Raw genomic sequence first — 10,013 nt, 5'->3', positions numbered from 1 at the left:
AACAGTCTATACAAATTCATTCAGGAAATTGACCTCTTTCTCTAAGATGAGTTTGGGGTGCCAGATAGTATGCAGGCCTGGCATAACAAACACATCTTGTATGAACAGGCATAAACAGAGAGTAGATCCTAAGAACAGGAACATCAAAGTAGCACAGCCCAGAGGAAAGTACATTGCTGGGATCTCTGCTGAGAGCGGCACTGATGTAAAAGAGATGACCTGAGTTTCAGCACTGGAGCTACAGCATCAGCTCTGCAGTGTGACCCCTTGTCATGCACCAACCCCTGAGAGTATTCTGCATTTTGGTATATACCAATCTCTTCCTCACCTCTGGCTATAACCCCACTGCAACAGATCTCCTCTCAAGGCCATCATGCTCAGACATTTCCCAGCTATTCATAGAGGAGCTTCTATTAAAAGTAAAAGCACAATCAGCTTAAGAAACAGACAGAGATTACTCAAGAGATCACAGCAGCCAGAAAGAGAGAAAACTGAACACATGTATTAGAATCAAGGGGCCTCATTCTGACCCAGAGCAACATAAGTTTACCATAAATCTTAAGGAAGTCAGTGGAGGTAAATATTGGCATAAAAACTGTGAGGGTTAGAGCTTTGGTTTTTACTGGCTTAATTCTAAACTAACAGGTCATCAGGTGTATTCCCCTGCTGACAGAATTGTTCCTGTGCTGGCAGGTAGGTGGCAAATGGACAGTTATTTTCCTTATAAGCCCCTGTTTGTAGAAATTTATAATTACTTGGATGAGGAGAAGTTCTCAGAGCTGAAACTGCCTGTTAATTTGTTGTCAGAGCACTGAGTCAGATCCTACATAACTTACTCTGCCTTTACACATGCAAGAGTGGCAAGAAAGCAAAGATGAGGAACTGAACAAAGACTTCAAGACTTTTGCCTTTAGGTACCTCTTTCCTTGTTCTAAGAAATTCAGCACAGCCTCCCCCATCCCTAGATCTCTATTCTCAAAAAAAAAAAAAAAAAAAAAATAGTGCTCTCCAGGGTAAGTTAGTCCTGATGTAAAAACATTTGCAGATGTTGAGAACCGAGTACTCAGCATCTCTGTAGACTTCTGCCTATTGATGCTTTGAGAAAGGGTCTACATGTAGCTGAAGAACTACTCTGAAATACAGCTGCAGTTTATGCTCAGCTTTTATAGAGTATTACAGCAACACTGCCTGCTCTTCAGCCAAAATCCACAGTTGTATCAGTTTAATAGCAGCTATGTCCTCTCTCAGGTGCCCCATATACTACACTGGCCACTCTTACATCAAGACTGTTTCACAGCCACAAAATAACAGTCCTAGCATAGTCAGACAGGATCCCAGCAATTCTCATGTTTGTTACAGTAGTGTTAACTCTTCACCCTTCAACACAGCTGCAACAACGCAACCTAAAGCTTTAAGAAACAGGAAAGGGAGTGTTAAAGGGGACTGTTGAGGCAATACATTATTAAAATAGTATTTTCACCCCCAGAGACTCAAGTGCAATTCCTATTTCAGCCAAAAGTGAGGAACTGGGTTTAATCCAAACCTCATTTTGTATAATTTATTGTTCATTGTGACTGAAACACAAGTATTTTAGCAGAGTTTATAGTTTTGGGGCTAAGCCCTGATTTTTAGGAAGGGAACAGTTGACAATACAGGACTTAGAAGTTCTGGAATTCTTTATACTTGTCTCCAGGAGCATTTAGGGAACAGCAAGCATCTTTTTTTTAAAAAAAAACCCTTCAAACATCCATGTTAGAAATTGATGCTTTCAACACAAAAGATATGCTGCTCTTCTGTTAGCTTAATGGCTATGTCCAGGGCTCTAAGAAAAGCCACACAAGTCACAAGATTTGCAAAGAAGTGGCAGAAGTTGGCGAGTTTGCTTCCAGTCAGCAAGACACAGCTTGAGGAGTTTGCATAACGTCTGCTTTCAAGATGCTTCCAAAAGCATGTTATGCTGAACTGCAAGAAGCTACTGACCAGGGTTTGAAACACCATCTCACTACCATTTGGTCATGTCTGGATCTGCCAAGCCTTTCAGAGCATCTAGCATAGCAGAGAACAGACACTTGTTTTCAGACTCAGGGCTTATTCTTCCCATGCTGTGTCTCGAAGGAAAGAAAAGCAGTTGTTATAGTCAGCACCAGCCTAGGAGCTGTGACAAGCTTGAAGGTCGTGCAGGAAGCAAACTTTAGCAACTTAATTGTCCTGTCTGCCCATCTATATAAAACTGCTTAAGAAAATTACTGAGCCACTTTACATTCAATTGTTATTAATTAAACTATTCACTAATAGGGCTTTGAAAAAAGCTGGACATAAATACAAAGTATTGAGTCACCTGGAATAACTGTTTAAATACCTAACATTAAATTGTGCTCTCGGTTGCTAGTCACAATGTTTTGATGCATACTCTTGCCTGGTCCTCAGTAAACACTGAAATGTTGTCTCAGTCCTCTTCATAGTCACCTCAGTATTTATAGTAGGTAGTCCTGAGCAAGACATCCAATCCTGATGACTAAACTCCACTGAGTCACTCAAAAATAAGCATGATGCATCCTTAGAAAGATCGCAGATAAACATAAAGAGCTTTTTGGAGCTTTTCAGAACTAGTCCTGCTTGCAGTCTGACCACCTCCAGGTCTGATCAGACAATCTGAGTGTTTAAAATCACTAGGAACAAGACCCTGGCCTCATTCCTCTATGGGGCTGTGTCACCCATCTCTGCTCTGAGAGACAATGCTCAAAAATTTAAGTGCTACTAGTTCATCCAGTGCAGCCTCCCATCCCACAATGCTTTCTAAGAATACCCTGCCTCCTCAAATCCAGTATCTGATCTATGCTAGCAGCTAAAGGTGGCTGCATCAGTCCCAGCCTCTCTGCAGAGCAGACCTAAGGAACCAGAAACAATGGGCAAAGGAGGCTCCATGAACAGCTACAGCTCTTGGCACACCACTTCTGGAGAGAAGGCAGCTCTTCCAAAGGGCTCAGGCAGACATCGCTGTACCACCCTTGCAGAGTTTTAGTTGATTGTTAGGGAAAACAGTTTCCTACTTTATGGTTAACCTTTGCTAGTGCTATTTCAAGTGTCCATTAACGATATACACCTACATGACATGAGACGAACAGCCTGTCCTTTCTACAGATGGAGAAAAAGGTATAAAATAATTAGTCACACAATAATTTAGTAGCTCTTATCTCAAGGCTGAACATGCCTGTCTGCCTGTTATCAGAGACAATATTCCTTTACCTTAAGCTTTCGTTCTCTGTGAGGATATGCAAAACCAGGTCTGAGATCAGAAAAAGAAAATTTCAAGCGGAATGAGAAATTGTCCCAGTAGTGAGTTATTTTCCCACCATGCATTACTAGATTTTTTTTTTTTTTGGACCAGATTTAGTTTTAGTTCTCCTCCCAACTAGCAGTACTCTGACTCATATGGTTACAGATCTGCAAGTTCAAGAAGGAAAAGTATTACACCCAAAGTTTTTTGGGTGGGTTTTTTAGTGACATATGGAGGAAATAGGTTTACCTTGCATATTACCAGTAAATTTCCATTCACAGGTGCAATCTCAATCAATTTTACACTGGGCATATAGGCTGAACACCATATGCTTTTAGCTGACTGCCTGACACCCCTTCAGTAAATCTTCTGGGTTTCACACTCAAATGAACTGCCTGAAACAAAAAAATCTGAGTACTCACATGGGTGGAGCACACACTGATTTGCTCTTGCCTAATGAATTTGCTGCTCAAGGCACCATAACAAGTTTCATCCCGGTAGCTAGAACACAGCAAGAACTGTTTTCTTGACTAATCTATGCTAAATTGTCAACTTCTTCCATTTCTCCTCAAAAAGACTCATTTTAAAGACACTAGGAAATCCTTACTCGAAAGACTTTTTACTCACTCTTGTACAGGCTCAAACCTGAAGTACAAAGTAGGGACATGCAGTAATTCACCAGATCAGGAAGGGGATTAGCTTCCTGCCTTAGAATAACATTTTCAGAAGCTGCCTCAGATAGGAGGTGCTGCAGACAGACTCCAACACCTTCAATTCAAGTCTAGCAGAGTTCTGTCTGCTCAGAGCATCTGGAAAAGGGTGGGTTCAAGGACTTGACCTGGCATCCCCAGCTAGGTACTGAACTATGGACTTATGAAAACAATCAGTAGCCTTAAAACATTTAAGTTTTTCTTGGCTTCGCCTTTTTTTTTTTTTTTTTCCCCCTGTGTGAAAAGATACAAGCATGTGAAGTTTTTCAGAACAGTAGCAGCTGACAGTTTTAGCATAGGGGAATGCCTTCAGGAACTTCTGACTTCCTTCCACCACTGGTTTTGCACTCTTTACACCCCTGTATCACAGCATACAGTTTATAGAAAAAAACAACAACAACTTACCTATCTCAAAGTACAGTAAGGACTAATTGAAACTCAGGACACTCTAAGATTTCCAACATGAAGATTATCATGGTAACAAGGTCCCTACTAGCAAAAAAGGCATCCTCCAGATCTGCCAGCTATAGGGTAGTGAATTCCACCAGTGACAAGGCAAGCTGTCATTCTCACACATCAGTAGGTCCAGGCAAGCCCCAGCTTGCACAATACTGAGCATCAGCTTCCAAACTGGAGAAAGAGCTGGCTTCCTTTCCCTCGATAAATTCTGATATGATCTGAGACATGCCATAAGGATCACTTTTCCGTGTGTATATAAGGCTATTGGGCAGTTACCGAAAGTATAAGATCACTAAAGAGTTAAGCTGAAGAATAGTCAGACAAGATCTGCAGAGAACATCTAACTGATGCAGGAAGTAGAAAAGATTAGACTTGTATTTATTTGAGCCAATCCCTATAACATTAAAGCAAGTAGTCACGAGGACAATACAGGCAGACACTGCATCTACAATCATTGAGATTCATGCTTTTTTTTCCCCCCCTTACAGCCATCCATGTTATGTTTTAACTTAATTATGTATCTCCTCCTAGCATTCCTCCTCCCACAAGCGTTTGCTCAGAGCTGTACAGATTTCTCTTAAGTTAAATTATTTGATCTTGTGGTCTGCTGTAACACATTACCCATTTCCCCCAGTGGTCCACATTTTCTTCCTTCCCCAATTAATCTGAGATGAAAATAGGTATTTTCTTCACTGAAGACCAAAGGCTTGCTGTCATTTGTAGGACAATTATTTGACCATGATTTATTTCTCTAAACAGCAGAATCCTACTCCTGGATCTTGCATCACCTTTTGCAACCCTAAATAAATCCATTCCCAAGCAATGCCTATGTCTTTAACCTGCAAATACACAACGGCATTTGGTCAGCTCACAGACACATTTATCTTACAACAATTAAGGGTCTATAACTTGCAATTACACTCTCTGCCAGCACTCTAAGCATGTAAATGTATCTTAAAGCAGAATTTTTAAAAAAATAAATCATATTTAAGAACACCTTTTGTGGCCAGAGAAGAACAAATTAGCAGGCGTATCTACTTGTTTAAGTTTAAACCCACCACTCAACTACTGCTCAGCATTACCCAGTACAGCAGACACCCTCAATCTATACTATGATTTTTAGAATATTTAGACCGTCAGTTCTCTCTCTAGCACTCAAACTCACAAAGCATGTACTACAGCAGAAGCCTGAGCAACTTGAAAGCACAAAGATCACTGACAAAACAGCATTCCTGAAGTATCTGAACAGGCCAAGTACCTGCATCTTTATACGCATCGCTATAGGATCCTTCACTTCTAGATAGTTGCTAAATACTGCTGTTGGCCTCTGAAGGTATTTTGCTGGAGAAGCTTCCCATAACAAAGCAAAGTGCTATCAAAGAAGGCATTCCCTCATCGTATCTTGGGGGGTGTAAGTATTTATCTCCGTATGGCTGGGGAAGGTTGAGATACGAAGATAGAATGTTGCTCCTTAAAGTTATACCTGAAACCAAACTAAATCTTGTGGCTTCAAGATCTAGCTCTGCATTTTCAGTATGTGACATTGGAAGGCAAAGACACAGTTGCAGCACGTGCTACCTGGTGCCTGCCTGGTTTTGTCAAGGCAATTACAATAGCACAAGTACCGAGCTTAATAGGTAATTATCCTCACCACTGCCACAGGCATTGCAATACTGCATTTTCCCCGCTCTTTTAACCACGCTGAAATTTCTGTTTGCTAGAAGAGGCAAGGCTAGCCCAACAAAATCCATGCCTGCCTTCTGTTGCCTTCCAGGCAACATTGAAACATCAGCTAATTCAGCATATACCATCAGACCCTGGTGACAGACTGCTAAGTGCCCCTATTTGGTTTGGGATATAAAAGATCCCAAGAGAGGATGCTTTTGGGGTAATGCTCAGGTCTGGGGTCAAGTAAACCCTGATTCACTTCCCACAAGTGGGGAAGGCACTGCTTAGCTCCCTTGATCATGAGATGGTTTCACCTCCATTCAAGTCCCTCCACCTACTGTTCCCAGTTCTTAGTCATTGCCTCCTCAGCAGCCCCCTTAAACCATCTGTTCTCCCCAAGTCAGAGGTGCCTTGTTTGCTCCATGAAGAGCAATGCAGCTGTCCTAGCAGGGCTGAGCAGCACGCTGCCTTGGATCAGACAACAAAAACACAAGGCACAGACGTTTATGCAGCCATCTGAGCACAGCCTAGTGCTTTCAGTTTGTCTTGTTCGTAAAGCAGAGATAACAGTAATACTCCCACAAATCCAAAGACTTGTGTAACAGTGTTCTGAGATCTTAGGACTTAAAAAAACCCCACATTTATATTTGTTATTTTCACATGGCAGAATAAGTGGCATGAACAAGAATGATTTTACAAACAGCTTTGTGGGCTGCCCTGTACATCCCTCTTCTCAGTCCTTTGGGCTCTCTCAAGTCAAATTAGCACATGCCACATGCTTTGTTCTTTTCATCTGACCAATTTTGCTGGTACTGGTGCCTGCTCTAAAACCTTCTAATATAAGTAAGGTGGCAGCAGGGAAGTAACAACACCATAAGAATGGACTAAATGACCCCTGAGGTCCCTTCCAACCTCAGTTATCCTACAAGCCTATAACCACACCAACAGGAAATGCCCGGAGCTGACCGGATTAACCTTCCTTCCACTCCTGGGGCCCAGGATAAACCAGTCTGTGAAGAGATGTGTCACCTGTCTGGCTTCTACATGGCTTCTCTCGTCTCTTCAGTGATTTTTAACACCATCAGCTGGTATCCTAGTCACCATGCTGAGTCTCCGGCAGCAAAAGCACACATAGCGGCCACACTGACATCTGGTATTATAAATACAGGCTCTGCACTGTTGGATAATCTGTTAACAGCAGAGTAAGTGACACTGGAAGAGTAATTAGCAGCAACTAGTAAGCCATCGCATTCAGGAGGGGGAAAAAAAAAAATATTTGTTTGGTAAGACATGTAACTAAACATTGATTGCAGTCAGCATCACTCCTTTGTGCTTCAAGGTTTCCAGCATGTGTGGGATTCAGCGCTACTGCAAGGTGCCAGCAGCAGCCCAAGGCTGAAGTCCTGTATAGCCACAGGCTAGGTCTGGCAGTGGGGGCAAGCGTGCTGCCCTGATACATGAACAAGGCTTGATGACAGTCTGAAAGGAGCCCCACAGGTACTGAGCAGGGAAGCCAGCCCCGGCAAGGCATCCAGCCCCTCTACTGAAGTGTCCCCATCAAGCACATCAGTCAGTACCAACTGCACCAGCATTTGTCCTTGCACAAATTTCCATCCTCTCAGAGAAACTCATCAGCGCTCAGATTTGCTGTGCAGTGAGCAGCTGCTGAGCGAAAGCTGCACCACCATCCTGGTATCAAGCTCGAGCAGTGACATATGTCATGTCCACACTACAGCAATAATTGTATTTGTACACAGTAGGTCGATACACAATTTTTTCTTATGCCTATTCAAACAAGAAAACAGCCCCATCACAATTATGTTGAGGAGCCATGCTTCCGGATAGTATTTCCATAGCTTCTTATCATGGTTTCCAATACTCACACAAAAAGAAAAGAGACTATGCATTACAGCAGGGCCCCAACATTATTTTAACAGGATTGGGTTTTGCAGCATATACACATACATTCTGCGGTAAGATGTCTCATGTTACCAGTCTCTATACTAGCCAGCACTCAAGGGTATCAAATGGAAAAAGACCTCTTCCCTTTGACATATTTTCCATTTCCACTCCAATTATTTCCTCTAAATGCTTTTCTACAGACAGGTCTCTCAGCTTCTGCTCAGGGGACCCTTCATTATTTCATTTTCTAAAAGCCACAGCACTATAACTTGCTGCTAGAAAGACAACTGATGGGACACAGTGAGGTCACAAGTTCTCCTGGGACAGCAGTCATCAGAAAGAGACAGAAAACAATTTAATTCATTTGCTCTCAACCAGGCAGATAAAATCCCCAGCTCTCAACCGGTGCCAGTGGAGATGCACCAACGATTAATAAACCTCCTTCTGTTTGCTCAGTCTAAAAGAGAGAGGCACCATACCCCAACACTCTGACTGTCCTTCAACAAACCCTCCTCTGGCCTGACAGCCATACATTATATATTACGCCACTGCAGCACTGACTGCATAGATCCTCTAAAAAGGATTTATGAGGTTAGGCTGCCAGTACTTAGAAAGCATGAAAACAGCAGAGCCAACAGGTGAACCCATTTTGCTCACACTTTCCTATTTCCCCTTTCTTCTTAGAAAGCCACAGCACAACTAGTTTTTCATTTTGGTGGTAGGAATCACTCTTTTATTCCTGTGCCTATAGACAAACAAGGGGATCCTGGTCTATGTAAAATGTGGCTCAGTAAAATATGTTCCTGCAACATCCCTGGCATGATTCCCAGCACCCTGGGGGATACTGCATGGACTGTTGGAAGTTAGCTTCCAACAAGGATCCCAAACTCTTTCAATGTGTATATATAGTGAAAAAAAAAAAAATCTTATTCTGACCACAGTTTCTTTGCACAAAACATCCCTCCCTGTCCTTTCATCCTCATAGACAGCACACCCTGCATTCGGCTGCTCAAGACTACCCTTGCACAAGTCCAAAATTTGGGGCTACTCGCAACTAAACAAGCAATTCATATGCACCATAGACCCTTCAACAGTAGAAAAGCTTTATAAGCCATCCGGCAGCAAACAGCTTAAAAGAAAAAGTGGGGGTGGGGGAATGACATCCAATAGATGTCACAAATGCAGTTTGCTGGAAGAGAATAACCCACGCAAGCATCTGACCAGGTATCACAGCAGTCACTGCTTCTAAAACAAGTCACCTGCAACTTGCATGCCCCTCATAGCATAAAAAACCACTCGACAGCCAAAGCCTGTATATCACTGAATACAATTAATTAACGAGGCCTGAGGAACAACCCCCCTCCCCAGGTGTTGTGTGTCCACACTGGAGCAGATAACCAGGCAGCGCAGTCTGCAATTTACTCAAGTTGCAGATGATGAATGCGAAGGTCACATGAAGGGAAGGCATCAGTATATTGCCTGTCACAAAATGGTAGCACCCAGGGATTTGAGCATATAGGAAAGAGATAACCCCGTCCTTCCTATAGCCTCCCCGCAGCTCCTGACATGGCATCCGCTATGGAGAACAGCAGGGCTGGCCTGGGGGAGGGGGATGGAGCAGATTAAACTTAAACACATACACGCTCCCCTTTCCAACGACAACATCCATCGCCCCGCGGAGGGGGCACCCGGCCGGCCCCGCACGGCGGCGGGGAGAGGATGCGGCTGCTCCCCACCGACACTCCAGCCCCCCCGTTATGTAACAGCCGGGGCGCACCTCCCGGCGGGGAGAAGCGGGGGGGTGATGGTGGGTTTCCACCGGCCCCAAAGGTGCGGTAAAAGCGGGGACCCCGCTGCGGGAGATCCCCACCACCGAGGCGGGGAGACCCCTCGCCACCCCCACCGCCCCTGCACCGCAGCGCCCGGGCGTCCCGCAGCGCTGCCCCTGCGCCCAGCAGCTCCGCCGGCAGCCGCGCTGCCCCTGCGCCCCGCCGCTG

This window comes from Athene cunicularia, assembly GCF_003259725.1.
Source record: "Athene cunicularia isolate RWA chromosome 17 unlocalized genomic scaffold, athCun1 chr17_part1, whole genome shotgun sequence".
In the NCBI taxonomy this organism is placed as follows: domain Eukaryota; kingdom Metazoa; phylum Chordata; class Aves; order Strigiformes; family Strigidae; genus Athene; species Athene cunicularia.
Note: the sequence above shows the minus strand (reverse complement) of the source record.